We start from the raw sequence: 21,382 nt of genomic DNA, 5'->3' as shown, positions 1-21,382 counted from the left end.
CCGGGGCCTTGTAAAGACCCCAAGATCTCCTGCAACGATTTTGCAAAGTTTTTTGCAGATAAAATCACTCATATTCGGAAGGAGCTAGACACCATCGTGGGAGCAGGGCTGGGGTGGGAGAGTGCTAGAGCTCTGTCTGGTCAAGCTGCATGGAATCAATTTCAATCCGTTACCCCCGAGGATGTGGACAGGTTGCTTGGACGCGTGAAACCAACCACCTGTCTCCTGGATCCTTGCCCATCCTGGCTGATAAAAGCGAGCCGGGAAGGGCTGGGCGATGGGCTCTGCAGGGTGGTGAATGCTTCCCTCTGTGAGGGAACATTCCCAGATCCGCTGAAAGAAGCGGTCATTAAACCGCTTCTTAAAAAAACATCTTTAGACCCGGCCAGTATGGCCAACTATCGCCCAGTCTCAAATCTTCCATTCTTGGGCAAGGTGATTGAGCGCGTGGTTGCTGAACAACTCCAGGCATGCCTGGAGGATGCGGACCATTTGGATCCCTTCCAATCGGGATTCAGGCCTCATCATGGTCGCGCTGGTTGATGGTCTCCGGTGAGCTAGGGACAAAGGTGAGAGTTGTTTCCTAGTTCTGCTGGATCTCTCAGCGGACTTTGATACAATTGACCATAACATCCTTCTGGACCGTCTAGAGGGGCTGGGAGCTGGGGGCACTGTTATACAGTGGTTTCGCTCCTTCCTCCTGGGCCATGTTCAGAAAGTGGTGGTAGGGGATGAGTGTTCAGACCCCTGGGCCCTCACTTGTGGGGTGCCTCAGGGTTCCGTCCTCTCCCCCATGCTTTTTAACATCTATATGAAGCCGCTGGGAGAGATCATCAGGGGGTTTGGACTGGGTGTCCATCAATATGCAGATGATACCCAGCTCTACCTCTCTTTCAAATCAGAACCAGTGAAGGCGGTGAAGGTCCTGTGTGAGTGTCTGGAGGCGGTTGGAGGATGGATGGCGGCTAATGGATTGAGGCTGAATCCTGACAAGACAGAAGTACTGTTTTTGGGGGACAGGGGGCGGGCTGGTGTGGAGGACCCCCTGGTCCTGAATAGGGTAACTGTGCCCCTGAAGGACCAGGTGTGCAGCCTGGGAGTCATTTTGGACTCACAGCTGTCCATGGAGGCGCAGGTCAATTCTGTATCCAGGGCAGCTGTCTACCAACTCCACCTGGTACGCAGGCTGAGACCCTACCTGCCCGTGGACTGTCTCGCCAGAATGGTGAATGCTCTAGTTATCTCCCGCTTGGACTACTGCAATGCGCTCTACATGGGGCTACCTTTGAAGGTGACTCGAAAACTACAACTAATCCAGAATGCGGCAGCCAGACTGGTGACTGGGGGCGGCTGCCGAGACCACATAACACTGGTCTTGAAAGACCTACACTGGCTCCCAGTACATTTCCGAGCACAATTCAAAGTGCTGGTGTTGACCTTTAAAGCCCTAAACGGCCTCGGCCCAGTATACCTGAAGGAGCGTCTCCACCCCCATCGTTCTGCTCGGACGCTGAGGTCCAGCGCTGAGGGCCTTCTGGCGGTTCCCTCATTGCGAGAAGCAAAGCTACAGGGAACCAGGCAGAGGGCCTTCTCGGTAGTGGCGCCGCCCTGTGGAACGCCCTCCCATCAGATGTTCAGGGAAGTTTTTAATCTGTGATATTTTAGTGTATTTTTGGTTTCTATGGAAGCCGCCCAGAGTTATTATTATTATTATTGACTCATGTTCAGCTTGTGGTCCACTAAAACTGCTAGACCCCTTTCACATGTACTGCTAGTAAGCCAGGTGCCCCCCATCCTATATTTGTGCATCTGTTTCTTCCTGCCTAAGTTACATTTGTCCATAATGAAATTAAATTTGTTGGCTTGGGCCCAGTTCTCCAGTCTAATGGCTTGACAAGCTGGGTTGGGAGAATTTATGGCAGACAAGTTTATTGAAGCCTATAAGGGAAAGCCTATAAGGGAAAGGGTGACTTTTTCTGACCTGCAGACTAGATTGTTTTGCCCCATCCTTGGTGTGCCTAATTTAACAGGTGAGTGGGACCACCCACCTCACCTGGCTTCACTATGGCCTTTGCAAACAGCTTTGTGCTGCTCCTCTGCAAATCAGCTTGCGGAGGGCTTTTGAGCAGGCCTGAAGAGGTTTAAGGAAGCAGTGTGAAGCTGCTTCCAAGAGCAGTGCTGGAAGAGAAGCAGATTCCATTGAATGGAGACCACTTCCCCCTCCTTGAGTGAGACACACTCCCACCCATCTGTCAGCTGATGAACGGGTGGGAGGTGCTTTGCTCTAGCAAAGAGACGATTCACTGGGAGCTCATTTTACGCTTCCGATTGTTCCTCTGAAGCCCTGTTCTTACCCACCCACAACCTGATGTCTTGTGGTCCAAGTGAGGAGGCCTGGCAGGCCACATTTGGCCCGTGGACCAGTGATTCCCCACCCCTGCTATAGACTGCCCATGTTCAGAGGCCACATGCCACTGAATGCCATTCACTGGCATTCATACCCAGCTTGTGGGTCTCCCAAAGCCATATTTGGGAAGGAGGATGTGGGACTAGATGGACCATTTTGATCCAGCAGGGCTTATTGATAACCTGGAAAATATTGGGCCTGATAGTATACACCCAAATCCAGGAAGTGAGTTCCCCACTTGCAGATCAACACTGGCACTGTTGGTTGGATCTCTGTCGAACGCGCTGAATGCATCTGAGATGGACAGGCACAGAGGAAAGCCAGCAAGGAAGGACAGCTCTGACTGCTCACTTCTTTACTACAAGTTTACTCCTCCGAAGTAAGTTCCACTGATTCAATGAGGCTAATTCCAAGCAAGTGTGTCCAGGATAACAACCTAAACCTGGATCGTGTCCATAAAATAGCACAACATTCAGGCACAGTACAGACATCGTCCTATCTATTTTCCGTGTTTTATTCACATTTTATAGCTTCTGATAGAATAGTGGTACATAATGAATTGGAATAAAATCTGAATGAAAACAAGCACGTTGTGAGATTGAATTCTGGTAAGAAACAATGAACATCAAGGAAAGCAATTACAGCTGAAGAAAATCCCAGGAGCAAACCTCTCTGGATAAGTTAAAAAAAATATATATTACATGACATTTCACCCACCAATCTGCCTGAGACATGCAGAGACTCTATAGGTGATATAAGGTGAATAAGGATGCAACTATTGTGACTTCCCTGAGGCTTCCTTGCTAGAAGAAGAAGAATAAAGTTGCTTTTATAAATCCCAGAATGTCTCTGTAAGCACATGGCTTAAAGGGGTGGGGGTGGGGGGGGCAGTCATTGTGCATTGTAAGTTCACATCATGGCTGGAATGGTGCTTTCTGGTTGCAAGCCAAACACATGATAAATGAGCTTCAGAACCAAGCGGATCTGAGGAGGAACAACGGCATAAAAAACGTAGGCCGACCCCATAATGCAAATAAGCAGCAAACTGTGGAAGATCCACCATTCAAAAGGATCCATGAGATAAGCCATCGTGATAACCTGGTATTGCCAGTAGTACCAGGAGAGAGTGCTGAATTTGCGATTAATAGCCATAGTCGTCTTAACAGTGCTCAGGTGCCACACCTAAGAGAGTGAACAAACAAATGTTTAATGAGAACTCTAGAGGTTTTGAGAGGAGGCACACACACACACACACAATATTTACTGCTATAATTCTGAATAAATTATACCCTGCTTTTCAACCACACCTAGGTCCCAAAGTGACTTACAAAATAATAAAAAGCACACTGTAGTTAAACATATGTATACCAGGTAAAAACACAGCTAAAACACATAAACCTTTTTTTTTTATTTAAAAAACCAAATGCACATAAGATAATTACAATTCAAATGCAAATAAAACCAGTAAAACTTCCACAATAAAGATTGGTAACCAAACTATATGGGGTTGAGAGGGTCAACTAATATTCCTCAGGAAGCCCAAGACTTATTGATGCTTGTAATACTGCAGCCTAAGCCAGGATGTTCATCTATTTTTATTACATAAAACTGAATATTAATTACCATATTTTTATTTTATGTCTATAGCCTTGCTGCCAAGGCAGCTTATGTAATAAACTAGTGCCCAGTTTGGGTGCCATATTTGAAGTTGGATTTCACAGGGTAGGGCCAGAGCAGGGCAACCTCAATGGTGAAGAAAACAGGTCTTGTGAAACAGCGACAAATGTTTAGCCTGGATAAGATTAAGGGAAGACAGGATGACTGCTGCTTCAAAAGTCCAAAAGGTGTCACACAAAACAGGGCTCTCACATTTTCTACCCCTGGGGCCCACTTGAGAGGCCTATCAGTCACAAAATGGCGGACGATGGGGCCAGAGCCAATCATAAAATGCCATAGTCAGTTAGGATGCTTGAAGATAGCATAGCTCAGGCTGCTCACTTCCTCCACTTCTGCCTCAGTCTCCTCTTTCCTTTCTGCTCGCTCCACCCTCCTCTTCCTGGTACAGCGGTGGCAGCAAGGCAAGAGAGGAGAAAGCCAAATGAGACCCATCTGGGTTCCCAGGAGAGGTTGGTGGGAGACAGCTGCAGACAGCGCGGCCCACCTGAAACAACCCTGAGACCCGCTTTGGGCTCCTGTCTACAGCATGGGAAACACTGACATGGAAGATGGAGCAAACTTGTTCTCGGTCGCTCCAGAATGAATGGGAGGGCATTTCAAAGAAACATATTCCGGTTTAACAAAAGAGGAAACCCGCTAACAGGACAACCAGTTTCACAGAGGAACAGATGGCCTCTCCTTCAGTGGAGCTATTTCAGCAGAAGCAACCTCTCAGACATGCACAAAAATTCCTACACCGAGTAGGACTTTGGACTGGCGGAGCTCCAAGGCCCCGTCTAACTCAAAACGTGCCATTATTCTAGGTGAATGAAATACTTTGCTATGTTAATCGGCCAGGTCCTGGCTTTGTTTGATTGACCTACCTACTCCCTGCAGAGTAATGCCATACTTCAACTTCTTCCCCTATGATTCATGGCATAAACACCCCTTCAATGGGAGCATGCCATCATGTTTTGTGACATTATACTGGGTCAGCAATTTGTAAGCTCCATCCCACCCTGCCCCGAAGAGCTCATTTCTCAGTATCTTTACTTGGAAGTAACTTACTGAGTATGGCAAGGCTGTATTTTGTCCCCCTGCTTATTTAACTTATATGCAGAATTCATCATGCGAAAGGCTGGGCTGGATGAATCCCAAGCCGGAATTAAGATCGCTGGAAAAAATACCAGCAACCTCAGATATGCAGATGACGCAACCTTGATGGCAGAAAGTGAGGAGGAATTAAAGAACCTTTTAATGAGGGTGAAAGAGGAGAGCGCAAAATATGGTCTGAAGCTCAACATCAAAAAAATGAAGATCATGGCCACTGGTCCCATCACCTCCTGGCAAATAGAAGGGGAAGAAATGGAGGCAGTGAGAGATTTTACTTTTTTGGGCTCCATGATCACTCCATGATGGTGACAGCAGTCACGAAATTAAAAGACATCTGCTCCTTGGGAGAAAGGCAATGGCAAACCTAGACAGCATCTTAAAAAGCAGAGACATCACCTTGCCAACAAAGGTCCGTATAGTTAAAGCCATGGTTTTCCCAGTAGTGATGCATGGAAGTGAGAGCTGGACCATAAAGAAGGCTGATCGCCGAAGAAAGGATGCTTTTGAATTATGGTGCTGGAGGAGACTCTTGAGAGTCCCATGGACTGCAAGAAGATCAAACTTATCCATTCTTAAGGAAATCAGCCCTGAGTGCTCACTGGAAGGACAGATCGTGAAGCTGAGGCTCCAATACTTTGGCCACCTCATGAGAAGAGAAGACTCTCTGGAAAAGACCCTGATGTTGGGAAAGATGGAGGGCACAAGGAGAAGGGGACGACAGAGGACGAGATGGTTGGACAGTGTTCTCGAAGCTACAAACATGAGCCTGACCAAACTGCGGGAGTCAGTGGAAGACAGGAGTGCCTGGCGTGCTCTGGTCCATGGGGTCACGAAGAGTCAGACACGACTAAACGACTAAACAACAACAACAACTTACTGAGTGAGGAACAGGTGAAGTAACACTGCTGATGGTCAGTACTCCCCCTTTTAAGCATCCCAGCTGATGTTCTTGCTTTGCAGAAGAGCTGGAAATGCCTGATAAACTACAGCTTAGTGTGTTGTGTGAACCAAACCAGTATAAGTCTGCTTCCTATGTTCCCACACTATTGGGTACAAGCCAAGGTACTTCCAGGGTTGTGACTATATTGTGAGTTTCAGAAGTTTGGATCGCAGAAAGTTAATAGGGTAAAAAAGACTGCAGACATTGTGTAACAGGAATGGCAAAGCTTCCAGACATATCATGTGCTGGGGAAATTGTTCTGGTGGCCAGAACAGGACACCGGTGTGGTCTGCCACTCCACTCTGCCTTGATCAGACCACACCTGGAATTCTGTGTTCAGTTCTGGGCACCACAAACTGCGAGGAAATATGATAGCCACCTTCAAATATCTAAAGGGCTGTCACATTGAAGATGGACCAAGTTTCATCTTCTGGAGGGTTCGAGTTTGGAGAGTAGGCCTTGAACCAACAGCTTCAAGTTACAAGAAAGGAAATTCCAATTAAACATCAGGAGGAACCTTCTGACAGTAAGCTGTTCGACAGTGAAACAGACTCTCTCTAGAGGTTGTGGACCCTCCTTCCTTGGAGGTTTTTAAGCAGAGGTTGGGTGGCCAATTGTCATGATCTAATTGAGTTTCCTGCATTGCAGGGGATTGGACAAGATGGCCCTTTGGGTCCTTTCCAACTCCACAATTCTATGATTCTTTGAAATGTAATCCTAAAAGGCTAGGAGATTGGTGGGGAAGATGATTCACCCTTATTCTTCCCCACTGCCTCCAGATAGAGAGAAGGTGCAAGCTAGGGTGGAAATCAATAGAAACATTTTGAGAAGCAGACTGCAGTGAGAGGTTTTAAGAGAGATTCAGATAGCGGGCAAGCTCCAGGAAGGGCCTTTTGGTAGTGAGGGGAGCTGCCTCACTCTGGGGATCTGGTGTGGGGCAGTGGCTTAGTCTGCCTGCTGTGAGTGTTAAACTGTGTCTCCACCTAGGCTCAGCCTGTACATTTGTAAATAAATGTAAACATAACAAAATATCACAAGACTCCACTATAATATAACAACAACAACAACAACAACAACAACAACAACAACAACAACAACAACAACAACAACTTATTATTTATTCCCCAGCCATTCTGGGCGGTTTCCAAAAAAATATTAAAATACAAAATCTATTAAACATTAAAAGCTTCCCTAAACAAGGCTGCCTTCAGATGTCTTCTAAAAGTCTGGTAGCTGTTTTTCTCTTTGAGATCTGGTGGGAGGGCATTCCACAGGGCGGGTGCCACTACTGAGAAGGCCCTCTGCCTGGTTCCCTGTAACTTGGCTTCTCGCAGCAAGGAAACTGCCAGAAGGCCCTCGGCACTGGACCTGGACCACTAGGTTCTTTCCACTAACTTCTTTCCAAAGGAAACCCAACTCAGACAAGTGCCACAACCATGGAATTTCTCACCACTCCAAGAAATGGAGTAAGCATGACCATGTGACGCTTCTGTAAAAGGCAAGGGAAGTTTGTTTCTGGGGCATGTTTTGAGCTAAAAATGCTTCACCTGTAAAAGCCCCAAAGGCCAGAGGTACCAAGGTTACTTCTGCGACAGGCTGTGCCAGGAACATTTCATAAATTTTAAGTTGCATCTTAGAACAGGTTTACACCCATCAGCTGACGACTGCATTAATAAGCCTATATGCAAGGTGGCCCAAATATTAATTTCCCCATTAAAAATTATGTAAATTATGACAAATCAGCTGTGTGCATACTAGGGCCTATACATCAGTTTCCTGGCTTACACAATGCTTTATGCATGTGATTGGGAGGATCATGACTGACTGTTCTCCCCACTTGGGAACAATTATCCTTGTCCAGGGACCCATCCCTGTGGTTGTCCCAGTAGTGATGTATGGAAGTGAGAGCTGGACCATAAAGAAGGCTGATCGCCAGAGAATTGATGCTTTTGAATTATGGTGCTGGAGGAGACTCTTGAGAGTACCATGGACTGCAAGAAGACCAAACCTATCCATTCTTAAGGAAATCAGCCCTGAGTGCTCACTGGAAGGACAGGTCCTGAAGCTGAGGCTCCAAGACTTTGGCCACCTCATGAGAAGAGAAGACTCCCTAGAAAAAACCCTGATGTTGGGAAAGATGGAGGGCACAAGGAGAAGGGGACGACAGAGGATGAGATGGTTGGACAGTGTTCTCAAAGCTACCAGCATGAGTTTGACCAAACTGCAGGAGGCAGTGGAAGACAGGAGTGCCTGGCGTGCTCTGGTCCATGGGGTCAGGAAGAGTCGGACACGACTAAACAACAACAACAGGGGCCCATCCCATCGCAAGCTCAGGCTGTGCACACACTCCCATTTAATCTGCATCCAGTGTGCTCCCACAAATGCCTTGAGAAGTGGTGTACATAATGCACATCAAGTGTCAGGGACTGGGCAGAGGAGGAATGGTGGAGACCGCTTCCCCAGCCTGACGCTTCCAGAGAAGAAGAAGACAGTTCAGAATGACAACAGGGGTTTGAGGGAGGTCACAGCTCAGAGGCAGATTAGGGGAAAAGCTGGGATATAATGGGAGAGGAGGAGGAGGAGGAAGAATAAGCATTAGAGGGACAGATGACGAACACAGTGTCTTTAGAAAGCATTCCAGACCGCCCCCTCCCAGAATCTGATAAGCATTGAAAATAGGAGAGTAAAGAGCTCAAAGGCAAAGGGCACGTAGCAGCAACTGCAGCGATGGCGCAAGAGAGAGGGAGGGGGTGGAGACTCATTCGGGGCAAAGCCATTGTTTCAAGAGGCTGCATTTTCAAGCCTCTCTCTGTGGATATTGAATAAAAAGCAGTTGGTAAAGACTTTTCCTTGTCTTATCCGTTCCTGGCAACCTGCTGTGGGGTTGGATCCTCTGCCGCCTGACATTTAATTTCTCTCAAACCAACTTCAAGGCAAACTGAGAAAGAGAATCAGACCCTCCAAGTTTCCCTATTTTCCAGGGCCAGTCCCGGATTTATAGAAGCCATCCTAGTTTCTGATTTGATCCTGGAATGTCCCACATTTCTTTAGGACGTTCCTATTTTCATCGAAGAAATGCTTGAGGCTATGCTAGCTTTGTTTTAAGCTGGTAATATGCACACAGCCTTAAACTGATTTAACGATTAATTCCCATTCCCAGGGAACTCTAGAAACTGCAGTTAACAAACGACATTTCTCAATATTCTTTTTTTTGGGGGGGGGAACCATGTCTGTTAAAGTGGTAAAAAATCGACAGAAAATGTATATCGTGTGTGAGGCAGATGTGTGCAAAGAGGTTTGTGGACACAGAGGTTCAGAAAGTGCTGTATCAAACACTTAATGCAAGAACATGGAAGAAAAAGAGGCTTTGACTCAACACTCTCAGCAGGAGATTCAAAGATCTAGCAGGCAAGCCCAGTGTTGTGAGAGTGACACCCTGTGGTCATTGGAGAGAAATAAGGCCATTTCCAGCTAGGCAGGCTGTGTTAAGCTTTCCATAAGCTACCTTGCTAGATAGTGATGTAAAATAGAGTTTCCTAGTGGAAAGCCCATTTTTAAATAATTGCATGCTGATTATTGGCTGATAAAGTATGAAAAATGTCTGTCTCCCACTTTCTACATCACAAGAACATGAACAAATGACATGCCACAGGTGCACGGAGTCCTTCCATATATGTGTGGTTATTCAGATATTGCACATCTGAAGCACTAAAAATTAGGTTCTGGGATTAAAACTTGGTCAGATCTACCTCAAATTAAGCCAGGCTCCACAGAAAGCTACTTCATTAACACTGTGAAAAGCATTCTTGTTCAAAACACTTAGGGCAGAGTGAGATCACACCCAATGTTTGTTGACTCACACACTGATCAGAACAAATTAAGTCCTGCTGGTTATTTTCAGGTCTATGAGGATTACATACCGTCCCATACCCAGAGGTCTCAGGGAGGTTCACAGAAAAGATCACAACATATATAATCAGAATAAAAACAACAACCCAATAACATATGCACACCCCAGAAAAGAGCCACATTTTAAAAGGGCATAGGTTGTCAACAGATCAACCTGGTTAAAAAGGAACTTCCCTGGGGAGAGCATTCCACAGACGGGGAGCCACTGTAGAGAAGGCACCCACTGGTCCTCTCGAAGGAGATACAAGAAGGAGGGCCTCAGAAGATGTAGGTTCATATGGGAAGAGGCAGTCCTTGAGGTATTGAGGTCCTGAGCCATTGAAGGCTTCATAGGATTAAGTGGATTAAGTGGTAATGATCAGCTTGCTTCAGTTTTGAGTTTGGGGCTGTATTCAATAAATTTGTACACCACCCCTCAGGAAGATTTCAGGGTGAAGATCATGTGGGATGGTGATACTCTCTCCCCCCACCCCCAAAGCATCTTTCTGAAACCTGGTGCCTTTCCTAAGTTTTGAACTTCAGCCTCAAAGATTGCAGTCCAAACACCTGAAGAGCAACAGGTTGGGAAAAGCTGGCTTGGAGTGCAGTTGTAATATAAAACAAGGTTGAAATAACAAGCAGGAAGAGTAAGAACAGTCTGTAGAGGGCACCAAAGACCAAGCTGTATCAGAGAGAAGACTCAAGTCCTGTTCAGAATTGGGCAGGGCAGGGGAGCCTCCAATCACACAGCTACTGGCTAGCCTTCCTGACCCTTACTATACCTGATATCCAGGGGTGGTATTCAACTACATTTTATACAGAGTAGACTGAAATTAATGGACGTAACTTACATCATGTTCATCTGTTCTGAGTAAAACTTAATGGAATAGCACCCCATGTGCTGGATGGCATATAAGCATAGTCGACTCTCAACGTAATAGCCAAAACCACATATAGTGGTACCTCGAGTTAAGTACTTAATTTGTTCCGGAAGTCCGTTCTTAAGCTGAAACTGTTCTTAACCTGAAGCACCACTTTAGCTAATGGGGCCTCCTGCTGCCGCCGCACTGCCAGCGAACGATTTCTGTTTTCATCCTGAAGCAAAGTTCTTAACCCGAGATACTAATTCTGGGTTAGCGGAGTCTGTAACCTGAAGCATATGTAACCTGAAGCGTATGTAACCCGAGGTACCACTGTACGATCAGAACAACCTTGTAAAAACCATAAAAAGTGCAGCGAGTGCAGCACATATCACACTCTCTCAAGACCGCTGTTGATTCTCTCTGCACCTCTGAATGCTCTCCCAGGGTGTGTGAAATGGTGGGTGGGATTGCCAAAGGTTTCCCCCCACTCTCCCACCCCCTTTTAATTTTTAAAAAACTTTTTCAGCCAAGCACATAAATCTGCGACTGCACATGTTTAATGCACATAAGTTGCGAGTTGACTGTACATACATACAACCATAGACTCTGAATGCACAAAAGCTCCAACAACACATTGACATCTATGCACAAAGGCTGCTTTGCGCACATGCTGAATATGTGGATGTCACAGTTAAGGAACAACTATGATTCCCCACATCTATGCACACACATAAACACAGCAGTAGCAGCTGCCAACAACTTCAGAGCTGCTCTCTCTCCTTGTCACTTTAAAGTGATACTGTGCTTTTTAAAAAATCCCAGAGAAAACATGACTATTTTATGTTTCTGCAGAGGGAAAAACATTAGTTCTCGGAGTTTCTCTCTATGTTTGGGTTGTTCCCAAAGTTTGGGGAATTGGAAACAAATGTCAGTTTATCAGAATGAAAAAATGAAGGAAAGTGCAGAGGAGACAAAGGAGAGAGAGATTTCATCAGTCCTCTGGGCATATCTACACTGAAGACATGTCCATTTTATAGCAAAGTCACAGCTGCTCTCAGAGAATCATGGGAATGATATTTTGATGAGAATACTGTCTCTGTTTGAGATCCCTAGCTTTCAGTTCCCAAAGTTTCCTAGAGAGGGAAAGTCTGTTAAATCATTTTAAGTCTGTGGTGTGGATGTGATTACTCTCAGCATTAAAGGAAATGAATGTAAAAGCTACCTGCTCCTTCCTTAGGATTTGCTAAAATTTCTCAGCAACTTTCTCCTCTTCTCAGTAGTAACCAACCAGTGATCTGGTCCTCATCTCTTTCTGCCCATTCAGAGAACTCTAGCAACTCTAGAAAGCAGAATAAATTTGTCCAAATTTAATGATATTATATTATCAAAACCATAGTGACCCATGAAACAATACATACATGAGGGAAATAATAAGTTTATCTATTTACACATATGCTATTTGGTTCTGTAACCTTAATTATATTTTAGTGTTATTGTTGTTATTGATGTTTTCCCTTGCAATTTAAAGCATTTTAATTCCCCCCCCCTTTTCTCTTTTCTTTTTCTTCTGATTTACTTTAATTCTCTGTAATACTCTCAGCAAAATAGAAATAAATAAATTAGAAAGCAGAAGAAATGGCACTGTGGAATGGATATAGAAAGCAGATTGCAGTATATGGGAAACAGTGAAGGTGATCAGATCCAAAGGAGGACAGGGCTCCTTTCCCATTAACAGCTTGGGAGGAGCATACATACACTTTACTGGGGCTATGGGGTGTGCAGGGACTGAGTCAAGGCTGGCTGTCCCATTACCACAAGGAAAAAATGAGGCTAAATTGTAAATTATGCTTAAGAATGTCTGTCCAAATTTATTAATCCTCTATTTACCTTTGGTGCCCTGAACTTTTAAAATTTGCTGTACTCAATCTGCTGGAACGGAACAAGCAGTGATATTTTTCTAGAAAAAGAGGTGCTCACCACAAATGCCTCCCTCGTTCTCTTAGAATGGCAATGGTGCCATTCTAAGTTCCAGTGAATCCCGGCTGAAAAAAAGCCCTAAGAACAAGTATTCCAAACAATGTGTCGTAGTCCCTGCCTTTCTCCCTTCTCTAGAACAGCAAGCATAAGAACACACAGAAGGGAAACAGGATCCAGCTGCATGTCCCACCCAACACCAATCTTCTTCTTCCTCTTCCCAACCTGTTGACTACGGCCTCTGGCAGCCACGCAACCACAATCAGAGTGAAAGTTTACATGGGTTGCATACTGATGTGACAAGCTACCTTTCACATAAATGCTGAACATGTGACCAGAAAACACGATACTGGCCACGACCCTGAACTGAGATGGGACAAAAGCTTGTCTGAACACATCTGGAGCAGCCAGCCCCCCAGATCTTCATTGTCCATTATACCTAAACACTTTTGACCTTTAGCTGAATGTCTAAATTACTTATTTTAGTCTTACAGATTGCTATTTCTACACCTTACCTATTACTGTGCCTTCTGGTTGCTTCAGGTTTTTTCCCCTTCTGTACATCAAGGGATGCTTTGGCCCTTTGTATGTAGAGGTGCCCGAGTGTCCTTCTTACTGCTGTCTGTGTGCATTTACTCAGAGATGGGGCACAGGAGCAGGGGAAGTTGCCATCTACCAAGTCAGACCACTGGGCCAGCTGGCTCACTATTGTCTACACTGGTTGGCTGGCAGAGCCTCTCCAGGATTTCGGACAGGTGGCTCCCCACAGCCCTAGCTAGAGATGCCAGGGATTGGGACCTTCTGCATGCAAAGCTCCACTCCTGAGCTTTGGCCCTTCAAAGCTCTGCATTATGGTCTACAGATGTCAATTTTATTTTCTTGTTACTTATTCTGCTTTAAATGTGTTTTTAATATTTGACTTCCTTTAGCAATGTTTTCTTCTGAAATGATTAAAGATAATTTTTGCTGTCGTATTAAATGCGCATTCTGTAGCTGACCTCCTTTGTAATGCTTTATTTTGAAATCTTTAAGGTAAAAATATATTTTGCTTCCCTGTTAATTAATGTTGCTTGGAAGGCATACTTAATATGCAACTTTCTCCAGTAATGTTTAATTTGGATTGTTTTTATTTTATGTGTATATCTGAAGCAGCATCTCCACCCAACCCCATTGTTCAGCCCCAACACTGAGGTCCAGCTCCGAAGACCTTCTGGCGGTTCCCTCATTGCGAGGAGTGAAATTATAGGAAACCTGGAAGAAGTCCTTCTCAGTAGTCACACCCGCCCTGTGGAACGCCCTCCTGTCAGATGTCAAAGATAAGCAACTATATGACTTAGTAGACATCTGAAGGAAGCTTTTAATGATTGATGTCCCTTTTCCCCTTTGTATTTTGCTGGAAGCTGTTCAGAGCGGCTGGGGTAACCTAGTCAGATGGGCGGGGTATAAGAAAAGAATTGTGGTTAGGTGGTTTGTGTTGTAAACTGCTTTTTTAAAGATGTTTTTCTTAAAAACAAAGTGGTATAGAAATAATAATAATAATAATAATAATAATAATAATAATAATAATAATAATACCACCCTAGGCCTCACTCACCTGTTTCCAAGAGAACCAAGAAATACTATTTATTGTTTCTTCTTTTTGTGTGTGTGTGTCTTATCTTACTCTGTGCACTTGTAATTTTGCACTTTTTATTGTTTAACAAAGAAACTATCTATCATTTCCAAGAGAACCAGAGAGTGCTTGGGTAGCAAACTCTATGACTCTAGAGGAGGGCATGTGCTTGTTCAAAGCCAGGGCTCAATTGGGCACACGTGTCTCGAACCCAGCAATCTGGCTGAAGTGTATTAAAAATGTCAAGGAAATAAACAACTGTCTGACTTTTAGAAGATATCTGAAGGCAGTGCTTTTAAAAATAAAACAAAATGTTTAGGGGTACTCTCATTCTGACTCAGGAAAACCACCATTTTATAGTTCAAATGGGGGGGGGGAATACAGTAAACGGACAAAAGTACAAAGATTCATAAAATGTTTAGGGGTATGCGTCCCCCCCCCAGAAAAAAAGCACTGTCTGAAGGCAACCCTGTTTAGGTAAGTTTTTAATGTTTGATGTTTCATTGTCTTCTTAATATTCTGCTGGGAGCCACCCAGAGTGGCTGAGGTATAAATAATAAATAATAAATAATAATAATAATTATTATTATTATTATTATTATTATTATTATTATTATTATTATTATTATTAGGTTCAGGCATGACCCACCACCAGTAACCCTGGCCCTCTCCCTCCTTACCTGGCACCCTGAGCTCAGGGGTTCATAGGTTGCAGCGCCAGCCTTCCTGGTCCCCAAAAGCTGCTCTCAGCACACTGGGCCTTATTCAGCCCAGGCCTCAGAACAGCTTGGCTTTGATTGGACAGCCCTGCCTAGATGGCAGCCTATGAGCTTGACCCGCCGTGGGAGGCCTGGCACTCTAGGACTTGTCATCTGTGGCCCTTTTAGGCTTGAGAACTACATGTCCCAGAGTTCCCTAATTCTACAAGCTTTACCTCTGAGCACAGTGCAGAAAGAGCTAGCAGCGTGTGGGAGGTTGTCAGTGCCGGATTTATGTACAAGCTAAACAATCTATAGTTTAGGGCCCCGCTCTTTTGCCCCCCCCCCAAATTACACTATTAATATACTTCAGTTCAACAATTACTTTGATAAAATACATATTTTGTTATATGCAAATAGCCTTAGATACCTATTAGGTCCATAAATTACCATATAGGTAAGGTAAAGGGACCCCTGACCATTAGGTCCAGTCGTGACCGACTCTGGGGTTACGGCGCTCATCTCACTTTATTGGCTGAGGGAGCCAGCGTACAATTTCCAGGTCATGTGGCCAACACGACTAAGCCACTTCTGGCAAAGCAGAGCAGCGCACGGAAACGCCGTTTACCTTCCCGCCAGAGCAGTACCTATTTATCTACTTGCACTTTGATGTGCTTTCGAACTGCTAGGTTGGCAGGAGCTGGGACTGAGCAACGGGAGCTCACCCCATCGCGGGGATTTGAACCGCCAACCTTCTGATCAACAAGTCCTAGACTCTGTGGTTTAACCCACAGCGCCACCCACGTCCCAAAATTACCATATAGCATATATTCAACACAAAAAACAATGACAATCTGTTGTTGACAAAGGGCAGCTGGACATATAAAGGGCCCTATTACCTTCAGTAGCTTAGGGCCTCATCAAACCTAAATCCAGCCCTGGAGGTTGGGCATGGGACACTTAATTTTTTGCAAGGTTATTCAGTGAGGAGCCTTAAATATACGTTCTTCGTGTGAGAGGAATTCAAATCTGTTGTGTGTGTTTTTGTGATTTGGCAGCTCGGGATGTCTACGTTGGATGAAGACGCACATTCACTACTTTCAGGAAACCAAAGGGTTTTGAATTTTAGCTTCTGATAAGGTCTGGTCATGCTAAAGAAGAGGAAGAAATAACATATAATCCAACTGCAAGTATTTGGCAATCCCTTTTTTAATTATTTCTGTGTGCAATTTTGCATACGCTTTACTTACCAAGCAAAACTAAATTATACTCATTTAACCCGAATATCTCTTGAATTCCCAGGGCATGTTGCAACTTTTGAGCACCCCTAATTTGGGGGATTTGAAAGTTGGAAAATCCAGTACGCCCTAGTGTGGGAGTAGACGAGCAGCAAGGGTATAATGAGGGACAATGAGTTCACTGGGGCAGTTGAGAGCCAGTACTTCTGGTGGCAGGTGCAGGCCTCGGAACATAGGGAGTGTATAGGGAAGTTTTTAATGTTTGATGTTTTACCGCGTTTGATGTTTTAATTTGTTGAAAGCAGCCCAGAGTGACTGGGGGCAACCCAGTCAGATGGGTGGCATATAAATAAGGAAGTATAATTATTATTGTTGTTAAAAAGGTGAATTGAGTGGAAAGCAGGAATGGGGGAAGCTTGTTTCCTCCAGGTGCTGTTGGAAGTTCAGCTGGGTACATGAAAACTACTTTATACAGTTAAGACGCTTGGGCCCATCTAGGCTCAGTCCTGTCTCATATCCTCCAACACAATGGAGACAAAAACTGAGACACCATCTTTCTCACCAAAAAAGCACCTTTTCTGAACACAGCACCCAAAAATATGTGTTTTGAGGTGTCGCACGAGATCACAGTCCCCCCAAAGCACTTTTCCAGGGAGGAAATTGCGCAAGATCACACCCCAAATGGTCTCCGTCTTCTTGCAAGGAAAAAAAACAGGATATCCCGGGTTTTCCAGGACACTTATGGGACATGATATCTAAACTGACTGGCAGTGGTTCTCCCCAGGATTTCCTGCTCAAGTCCCCCCCCCCCCCAGCACTCCCTGAACATGCTGGGTATTGAACCTTTTCAGTGGTTCCGCAACTGATCTGCAACCCTTCCCCAAACGACTGCCTGTTTTGTGGGGAAAGCATTACAATACTGAATGTCAGAACACAGGTTTTCAATTCAGGTCCCAACCTTACTGATGGCTGAGCCAACCTGAGTCTGATCAGTACATGGACAGATGACTGCCTGGGACCCACATGTACACTGTCTCAGATTCCATGGAGGAAGAAAGGTTGGGTAGACAGACAGCTTCTTCTGGGTTAGAAGAGCCAGAGGAGAAGCCTAGCTGCACCTTACAGCAAACAGGAGCTGCTAGCATCTCACGTTCCTTCTCAAAAGCACAAGGTGATGTTCAACATTCTCCATGCTTTCTTTTATTCAGGTCTGAGACAGTTTTGTCCAGCTTTCTATAGATTTTATTTATTCAAATATGTGTTAAAACAGAGCCACTATGATCAAGAGATGCTATTATATGGACCTAAGCGCACCAAACCCAAACCAGCAGTTGCATTCGCCGCAAAAAGTGTGGAACTACCTTCAGTGCCAAAGAAATGCAACTAGACATACAGTAAGACTAAAACAGATAAAACAGTGGTAAGTGAGATGTTCCTTCAGAGTAAACAGTTTGTGAATCAACTTCTCAGAGAGCCCTTATGCTTTTTCCAGCCTAAACAAAGAAGGAAAACTAAACTAATGGGAATAAAAGGAGAACAGCTTGGCCGGAACATTTCCTGCATATCTTTGCAAATGATTGCAATGAAGGACAGATTGTGAAGCTGAGGCTCCAATACTTTGGCCACCTCATGAGAAGAGAAGACTCCCTGGAAAATACCCTGATGTTGGGAAAGATTGAGGGCACAAGGAGAAGGGGACGACAGAGGACGAGATGGTTGGACAGTGTTGTCAAAGCTACTGGCATGAGTTTGACCAAACTGCGGGAGGCAGTGGAAGACAGGAGTGCCTGGTGTGCTCTGGTCCATGGGGTCACAAAGAGTCGGACACGACTAAACGACTAAACAACAACCTGTAGGTTAATTTGGTCCCATCCACAGTATACATTTAAAGCTCATGGCTCCCCCCCCCCCCAAATATAATCCTAGAAACTGTTAAAGGAGCTCAGAATTGTAGCTCTGTGTGTAAACAGCAGTTCCCATTATTTAGGGGTGGGGGTGAGGATGGGGACAATGTACCGTATTTTTCGATTTTTCACTCTATAGGACGTACTTTTTCCCCTCCAAAAATTAAGGGGAAATGTGTGTGCGTCCTATAGAGCGAATGCAGGCTGCGTGGCTAAGCCCAAAGCCAGAACAGGGAGACGGAGCACTGTGCAGCGCTCCGTCTCACTGTTCTAGCTTGGGGTTAGCTGCGCAAAGCCTCCACAAGGCAACGGGGTGCCTTCACCTGCTGCCCTGCGGAGGCTACAAAGGCTGTACAAAGGTGGGGGGAAGGCTGCAACGCTTCCCCACCGCCAGCCCCACAAGCTTGGGGGGGCAGCAGGAAGGTGGCCCACCGCCTTTGCGCTGCTCCCCGACCTGGTCTTTGGGGCTGGCGGTGGGGGAAAGCGTTGCAGCCTTCCCCCCACCAGCCGCAAAGAGCAGGTCAAAAGGAACTCAAAGCCTCCGGAGCCCAGGGGGAACTCCCGGTGGGCTCCGGAGGCTTCGGGTGAACACACCTTGAATGCACAGAACGCACCTTGTTTTAGAGGAGGAGAACAATATTTTTTTTTTCCTGTTCTCCCCCTCAAATGCCCTGAATGTGAATTTAATTGCCCATAATCCCCACTTAACTGAATAGTTCTGAGTAGTAACGTCTGAGCAGACATGCATAAGCTTGCCCTGCTTATTTTCATTTTTTCTTCAAAAAATGCATTATCTAACATTATCTAACCTTTGGTACCATTCATTCATTGCACCTTACAATAAAAACATCTTTAAAACATGCATTAATTTGGCATTGAAAAGAAAAACGTAAAAAGGCATTGGAAAAGGCTGCATATGCTCCGTTCAGTATTAGAAAGACCTTGCTTCTCTTTCTGCATCTCTGCCTAGGTAAGCAGTTATTATTGTTCCTACCTTGGTGCTGATCAGCTGGTTTAGCTTCTTATTTGCACTGAGAGCTTTTAGCCCTCATCCTGCACGTTTAATATAGTTTGCTTTGCAGAGGCTCCACCTCTTTGGTGTTTCACCATTCACAATGTGATAGCCAATGAATTATGTTGCAAAGGCAATAAAAAGTTCACTTTTAAATACCTACTGTCAGGGCTGCCTCTAGGTCCCAGCTCACAGAGGACCAACGCCAGGCTGATATTATGTACAAAAGTCTTTACTGAAGTATAGTTTCCATTTTAAAGCCAGAGCGTGCAACCCTACGTCTAGACTCTAGATCGGCGAAGTCCTATCTGAATCACTTCCCCTTCCGCACCAGTTTAAGATCCTAGCCCTGCTCCACCTTCTGCGCTGCTCTCTCCTCCTCTGGGTCCTCCTGCCCTCTGGGGCATTGCCCTTCCTGGACTCTTCCGACGCTGAGTCGCTTAGCTCCTCCCCTTGCCTCCGGCGTGCTTTAGGACCCGGTTCCCAATCCTCACTCTCTGCTGTCCCGCGCTCCTGTACATTTGAACTTGCTTCTCGTGCCAACCCAGTGACCTTTCTCCTAACCGTTACACTGCTTCTATCACTGCTTCCCTCTTCCATGACACTGGCCGGATCTGACCTCCCCTCCGTTGTACGACTCTCCGAGGAAGGCGTGGTCAGCTCTGCCTCGTCTTCTCTCCCTGGTGGGGGAAGTACTGGTCCCGATGCCTGGGACCCTTCCCCCCCCACTCTGCTCTGGTGGGGAAGCTGGTCCTGATCTCCAACTACTACTCTGGGAGTCCCTGCTCCCCCCTTGCTCCTGGGGCGTTCCCCTTGGGACCCCCCTACCCCTGGCCACTGGCGCTCCCTTCTGTGAATCTTCTGATTCGCTGGAGAGGCTTATGGAATCCCTCGGACCACTGTCTCCTCCTACACTGCCCTCTGATTCCTCACCCTCGCTCTCCATCTCCCATCTTCCCTGTGCCTCTGCTCCTGAGCCCCTGACACCTACCTAAACAGCAAGGTTCGAGCTCAGGCCCGACTAGCAGAGCATATGCTCTGCATACAATTGGTGGTCTCAAACTAAGTCATACTCAGAGCAGTTCCACTGAAATCAATGGACTTAAGTTAGTCGTGCCCATTGATTTCAATGGGTCTGCCTGAATATGACCTAGCTGGATGTAATCCAGAAAACTCAGTCCCTCCATCCTTAATTAAAAGGATCAGGTTGTTGGCATTTGTCTATCTTAAGAGACAATGGAGTGTGCCTCCCCGGGGGTGAAGTCAAACCACAGCGTTGGCGCCACCGAAGTGACCTGTCCGGGGCACTAGCCTGGGCAGTGTGTATGGAGGTTTTGAACTGCCCAGGGGAAAAGACACTCCCTCCTTCTTGGCCTCGCAGATGTGCAAGGCAGCAGAGGTTTAGGAATCAGAGTTTTCCTTCTCCTAGATGATGATGATGATGATGATGATGATGATGATGATTTTGATTTTATTATTTATACCCCGCCCATCTGGTTAGGTTTCCCCAGCCACTCTGGGCAACTTCCAACAAAATATTAAAATACTGTCAAACATTAAAAGCTTCCCTAAACAGTGCTGCCTTCAGGTGTCTTCTAGAAGTCTGGTAGTTGTTGTTCTCTTTGACATCTGGTGGGAGGGCGTTCCACAGGGCGGGTGCCACTACAGAGAATCCCCTCTGCCTGGTTCCCTGTAACTTCACTTCTTGCAGCGAGGGAATCACCAGAAGACTCTCGGCACTGGACCTCAGTGTCCAGGCAGAATGATGGGAGTGGAGACGCTCCTTCAGGTATACTGGACCGAGGCCGTTTAGGGTTTTAAAGGTCAGCACCAACACTTTGAATTGTGCCCGGAAATGTACTGGGAGGCAATGTAGGTCTTTCAAGACCGGTGTTATGTGGTCTCAGCGGCCGCTCCCAGTCACCAGTCTAGCTGCCACATTCTGGATTAGTTGTAGTTTCCGGGTCACCTTCAAAGGTAGCCCCACATTGCAGTAGTCCAAGCGAGAGATAACCAGAGCATGCACCACTCTGGCGAGCCAGTCTTCCCAGGTTCCTGAGCCCCATCTGCCCCCGAA

General features: G+C 45.8%; 1 long non-coding RNA gene across 1 annotated transcript; it reads right to left on the bottom strand.

Annotated features, from left to right (window-relative positions):
- Window positions 1–2,900: 2,900 nt before the first annotated feature.
- LOC309342364 lies at window positions 2,901–15,338 on the bottom strand. The gene is made up of 3 exons (XR_014156727.1): window positions 15,134–15,338; window positions 12,090–12,206; window positions 2,901–3,589 (listed from the first exon to the last, which is right to left on the bottom strand). It is a non-coding gene; the product is annotated as an uncharacterized lncRNA (long non-coding RNA).
- Between the last annotated feature and the right edge of the window lie 6,044 nt (window positions 15,339–21,382).

The sequence above is a fragment of the Podarcis erhardii genome, assembly GCF_964252035.2.
Source record: "Podarcis erhardii genome assembly, chromosome: 5".
NCBI lineage: Eukaryota > Metazoa > Chordata > Lepidosauria > Squamata > Lacertidae > Podarcis > Podarcis erhardii.
This window is presented reverse-complemented; position numbering and strand designations above follow the sequence as displayed.